The sequence below is a fragment of the Rhamphochromis sp. 'chilingali' genome (genome assembly GCF_963969265.1).
Source record: "Rhamphochromis sp. 'chilingali' genome assembly, chromosome: 6".
Classification (NCBI taxonomy): domain Eukaryota; kingdom Metazoa; phylum Chordata; class Actinopteri; order Cichliformes; family Cichlidae; genus Rhamphochromis; species Rhamphochromis sp. 'chilingali'.
In genome coordinates, this window is record NC_137933.1 from 978109 (window position 1) to 984108 (window position 6000).

Genomic DNA, 6000 nt, shown 5'->3' on the forward strand with positions numbered 1-6000 from the left:
CCTGAAGTGTCCAAAAAAAAGTGACCAATCACATTAGGACGCTGGTCTCCTTTAGACTCCGCCTCCAAACTGTCAAAAGTCAAAGTGAGTTGCTTATTGAATAAAAACAAATTGGATAATAGAATGCTTTTATTTTTATTTTATTAAACACTCAGAACTTACACTAGACAGCTGCTGTTTGGAAGAGAATTGAAAAAATACTAAAAACATAATTTCATCATCAATGGAACAGTCTTCAGGATCGCCATGTATCAACATGCTGGTGAAAATGTTTCCTCCTGGATTAAAATATGTTAGATTTTATTCAGAGTCATCTGTTAAAGTAAGAACAGAACATTTTACATCAGGTTCAGCTCAAAATATAATGACAGCTGTCAGTATATTTTGAGCTGAATATTTATTTAATTTTAAAGTAAAGCTTTAGATTTAAGGCTTTATTTAGCTAGAAAGAATGTGCCGGGAGTCAAGTCGTCCTCACCGGCTCTCTTCATCTCGCGGTCAACTACCGAGCTGGTGGGGTAACAGACATCTGCCAAAACGTTGGAGCACTTTTGCAAATATGTGATGTATTGGTAAAGCTAGCAGACATCTGAAGTTTACACATCTACATTCTTAAGAAAATATCTTAAAAGGTTTTTTTGTGTCACAGACAAAGTAATGTCTCCAAATTCATGGGCTGCATCCTCCTGAGGACCCGGCCTTCGCGGTCTACGTGGGCCGGGTCCTCAGAAGGTCGGGTAGGCCGGAAGTAAACGGCTGTGAAATTGGACGGTCTCGCCTTCAGATTAGCGTCACCGCTGTCTCGGTGGAGTTTAATAAACTCAGCCGTCTGCTCCTTGCTATCTAAAATATAACAGGACACTGGAGTAAACTCTCCACCATCTCACACGTCTGTTTAATCAGTTTTCTGTCTGACGTTTATTCAGCTGTGTGAAAACCAAGGAGGAACCCACCCGGGGGATTAATAAAGTTTTATTTTATCTATTATCAATTATCTTTTATTTTATCTAATCTAATAACTTTAATCTCAGCCTCATGAACAAATAAAACACTGAAAAAAGCCCAACAATAACATTTTTAGGTTGTCTAAGTGACTTATATATTACATTTAACCTCAGTAGCAAAAGTCCGCGGTGATCTGAACATGATGTGCCGGGAGTTTGCCGTTCTCTGCGGCTCTAATGACCCTCGAGCTCCCGGCTAGCTATCGACCCAGGAAGATTAATAAGAGTAATTTTAAAACTTAGTAGCGGCCGCCATTGCCGGAAACTGGAGTTTGGCTGGGCCGCGCTATGAATTCTGGGATATGGTGGGCTACGAAGGACGCACCCGACCCATCCTTCAAATTCGGGGAAAAGGAGGACGCATTTGTCGGCTGCATTCGGAGGAGTCTACGAATTTGGACAGCCTTCGGCGCGTCGCTGTGACGCAATCGGTTTACAAATGCGGCCTCAGGAGGATGCAGCCCATGAATTTGGACACCCCCTCAAACTTTACTTGTAGTTTTACCCGCTGTCTTCCGCCATTGCTGCGTTTGAGTTATGGACGAAATGCATTTTGGGATATTGGCTGCACCAAGTCCGTGGCATCCTCTGGTTCTATCGAGGACGCATTTTGAGCGTACTTGACATGATGCATGCTTTACTTTGGGTATCAGAATCTCATGAGAACGCAAGTACACAAATATGGCCAAATGTCTCTCCATACGTATCCCAGAATGCACTTCGTCCAAAACTCAAACACAGCAATGGCGGAGGAGAACTGAGTATTTCGCTCGTCCCCTGATGTAAAAATATGCCGGTCTTACTTTAACAGCTGAATTTAACAAAAGGAGAGGAAGAGAGAAAAGAAACAGTGAGAATCTGCTTCAACACCTGCTGAAAAAAAAGAAATGATACAGCAGAGAAACCACAGCAACAACCAGCATTTGCATAAATATCAGTTAATAATTAATGTTAATGAACAGCATACAGTATTAATAATACCATATATATTTATATGTATTTAACACCAGACATACCATGTGCTGTATGATAGATACCAAGAAAGTACACCTTGATCATTTAGAAATGTTTCAAAGTAATAGAAAATCAGTTTGTTGCTATGTTTTGTTTCACATTCTAAAACCTGCATGTATCACTTACACATGGCAAATCAACTAAAAATAAATGCAGAAAAATGTGTCAAATTAACCACTTTAGCTGTGGGAGGCCCTGCTGCTGTACCAGAAAGAACCAGTAACCAGGTCACATAGTCACAGGAGAACTACAGGAGGCGAGACCGCAGTCATAACAACAGAGTGAGGAAGAGGTGAAATTAAGGTGGTGAGAAAATAGATGAACAGACATACTTAGATTCATGGATTCGGGTAAAATGAATATTCTAAGGGGCTTGGAAAGAAAAGCGTCTGGACTTCTTTAAGTTGCTTGAAGACCTTTCACCTCTCATCCGAACAGTTTTTTCAGTTCTAGGGTCAAATGGTGGAGGGTCCCAGATTTAAGCCCTGTGGAGTATCCCCCCGAGAGGGACAATGGACCCCCTAATGATCCTCTACTTAATCACACAAGCCAAGGTGTGAAAACGGGTGTGTGTCACAATCAGCCAAGGTTTCGGGTGAGCTCATTGTGAAACCTGGCCCCACCCTGTCATGTGATTTCCTGACGTCAAATGGCCCAGGATGTGAGTGGGCGTTAAGGCGTCTGGGAAGGGATCTCAAAACTGGATTATAGATGGCAGACAGTTGGTGTCGTAAACCCCGCCTCTGTTCAAAGATGGTCGCTCACAGTGGACATAGATGCTTCTTTCACTCCTCTTTCAAACCATCTGTCCTCTCTGTCCAAAATGTGAACATTGGCATCTGCGGATGATGCGGATGGACAGATGAGTCTTGTCCCGTGGAGATGGTAAAAGGAATGGCCGCTTTGACCACGAGGCACTGCTAATAGCTAAAGTGTAGCTTTAGCTATTAGCAGTGCAACTAATAACTAACCCAATAACAACTATTCAAACCTGATTAACAAGAAAATCTTTCAATATCAATAATGAAACAATATGAAATGTGTACATAATATATGGATGCTTCTTTTTTTCTTTTTTTTTTTTGAGGGATGGACCGCCTAGACCAAAAATGTCAGGGAGGATTCTTTTATTCCAGTCCAGCCCTACTAGCAACCCATCCAATTCACACATGCAAAGAAATCATACCATAGATATCCATAAATTACATTAATAATACGAGAAAATGGCCTATGAAAAGGCGTCTCATTACCAAAGTGTCACACAACAAAGACGATGGATAAATTACGTTATCTGTAATAATGACACAGGGAAAAAGTACTTAACATGCTTACTCAAATGTATTTAATACTTCCTACAAAAGCCTGTGTTGGTGATGACAGCTTCAAGACACCTGTTGTATGGAGAAACTAGTTGCATGCATTTCTCAGGTGTGATTTTGGTTCATTCTTCCACACAGTCTTCAAATCCTGAAGGTTTCATGGGCTCTTACGTTTTTTCCATAGACTTTTAATTAGATGCAGGTCAGGTGGTTGGCTTGGCCATTCTAGCAGCTTTATTTCTTCCTCTGAAACTAATTGAGGTTGTTCTTGGCTTTGTTTGGTATCACTGTCTTGCTCAAACATTGATCCTCATCTCATCTTCATCGTCCCAGTAGATGGCAGCAGATCTTTATGAAGAATATCTCTGTCCTTTCCTCCAAACTTCACTGTTGGTATGGTATTTTTGAGGTGATATGTCTTTTGACCTCTAAATATGGTGTGTATTATGGCATCCAGAGAGTTCAATTTTGGTCTTATCTGACCAGACTATATGTTCCCAGTATTTCATAGGCTTGTGATGATGTCATCCAAAAAGGCAGTAGCATATGCAGCATGCAACTGCAGCACCCGGTCCATCAGGCGCTGGAATGTGACAGGGGCTCTGAACAAGTCGAACGGAAGTGTGACAAATTGGTACAAACTGTATGTACTGGAAAAGGCCATCTTTTCCTTGGACTCCGCACCCAGACAAGGGAATCTGCCAGTAGCCCTTGGTTAAATCGAGAACCATGAAAAAGCGAGCAGTGCATAACTGGTCCAGGAGCTCGTTGACCTGGGGCATGGGATAAGCATCAAACTGTGACACTTCATTCACCTTGCGATAATCAACACAGAACCATATACAACCATCTTTCTTCACCACAGGAGCCGTGGGGCTACACCAAGTGCTGTGTGACTTTTCTATTTTTCCCACTTTTAGCATTTTGGCCAATTCAATCTGAACAATTTGTCTCTTATGCTCAGGTACCCTGTAGGGCCGTGAACACATTGTCATGCCAGGCTGTGTTTTAAAATGGTGCTCCATTTGCACAGCCGGGCAGCAGGGAGAACACATCTGCAAAATGCTGTTGCAGCGAGTAAAGTGCTTTGAGTGCTCAGACAAAGTAGAAAACCGCTATAAAAGAACCCGTCCATTTACCACTTATATATTATATACCATATATTAATCATTATTAGTTATTACAGCAGTGAACCTGAACTCTGTGTCAGCTACTGAGCTTCAGTAAAGATTCAAGTTTCAGTTATTTATATTTCCTATCACCTTAAATCTTCACTCAAAGACAAGTATCTGTTACAGTGTATATATAGGTGTGTTATATATAAGAGACAAATATTGTTCTTTTAATATGTTGACATGTCAATCCATACATATATGTGTAAAAATTCAATTTACGAGCTGTGATAACTGTTTCTGATAAAATGAAGAGTAAGGCAAGGCAAGGCAAGTTTATTTGTGTAGCACAATTCAACAACAAGGTGATTCAAAGTGCTTTACAGAGACATTAAAAAACAAAAGCAATAAAAAGCATGATTTAAAATAGATAAAAAAAAAAACAGTAGATAAAATCAGTAGTTAAATGTAAGCTTTGAAATTTAAGCTTAAAGTGTGGATTTGGTGCTTTATTCAAATGCAGCTGAGAACAGGTGAGTCTTCAACCTGGATTTAAATAAACTGAGTGTTTCAGCTGATCTGAGGCTTTCTGGGAGTTTGTTCCAGATATAAGGAGCATAAAAGCTGAATGCAGCTTCTCCGTGTCTGGTTCTGACTCTGGGAACTGATAAAAGACCGGATCCAGATGACCTGAGGGATCTGGAAGGTTCATACTGGGTCAGGAGGTCACTGATGTATTTTGGTCCTAAACCATTCAGAGCTTTATAGGCCAGCATCAGGACTTTAAAGTCTATCCTCTGACGGACAGGCAGCCAGTGTAAAGACCTCAGAGCTGGACTGATGGGGTCCACTTTTTTGGTCTTAGTGAGGACTCGAGCAGCAGAGTTCTGAATGAGCTGTAGTTGTCTGACTGATTTTTTAGGTAGACCTGTAAAGATGCTGTTACAGTAATCAAGCCTACTAAAGATGAATGCATGGACTAGTTTTTCCAGGTCCTGTTGAGACATCAGATCTTTTATCCTTGATATATTCTTGAGGTGATAGTAAGCTGACTTTGTTATTGTCTTAATGTGTTTTTCTAAGTTTAGGTCTGCATCCATCACTACACCCAAATTTCTCGCCTGGTTTGTGGTTTTTAGATGTATAGATTGAAGTTCTCTGGTGACCTGTAATCGTTTTTCTTTGGGACCAAAGACTATTACTTCAGTTTTGTTTTTGTTTAGTTGGAGAAAATTGTGGCACAACCAGTCATTAATTTCCTCAATGCATTTACCAAGAGCCTGTACAGGGCCTCGGTCTCCTGGTGACATTGTGATATATATTTGTGTGTCATCTGCATAGCTGTGGTAGTTTATTTTGTTCTTTATAATCTGTGCCAGTGGGAGCATGTAGATGTTAAACAGAAGGGGTCCCAAGATGGAACCTTGGGGAACTCCACATGTGATACTTGTCTGCTCAGATGTGAAGTTACCTATTGATACAAAGTATTTCCTGTTTTCTAAGTATGTTTTGAACCAGTTTAGTACAGTTCCTGAAAGACCTGCCCAGTTC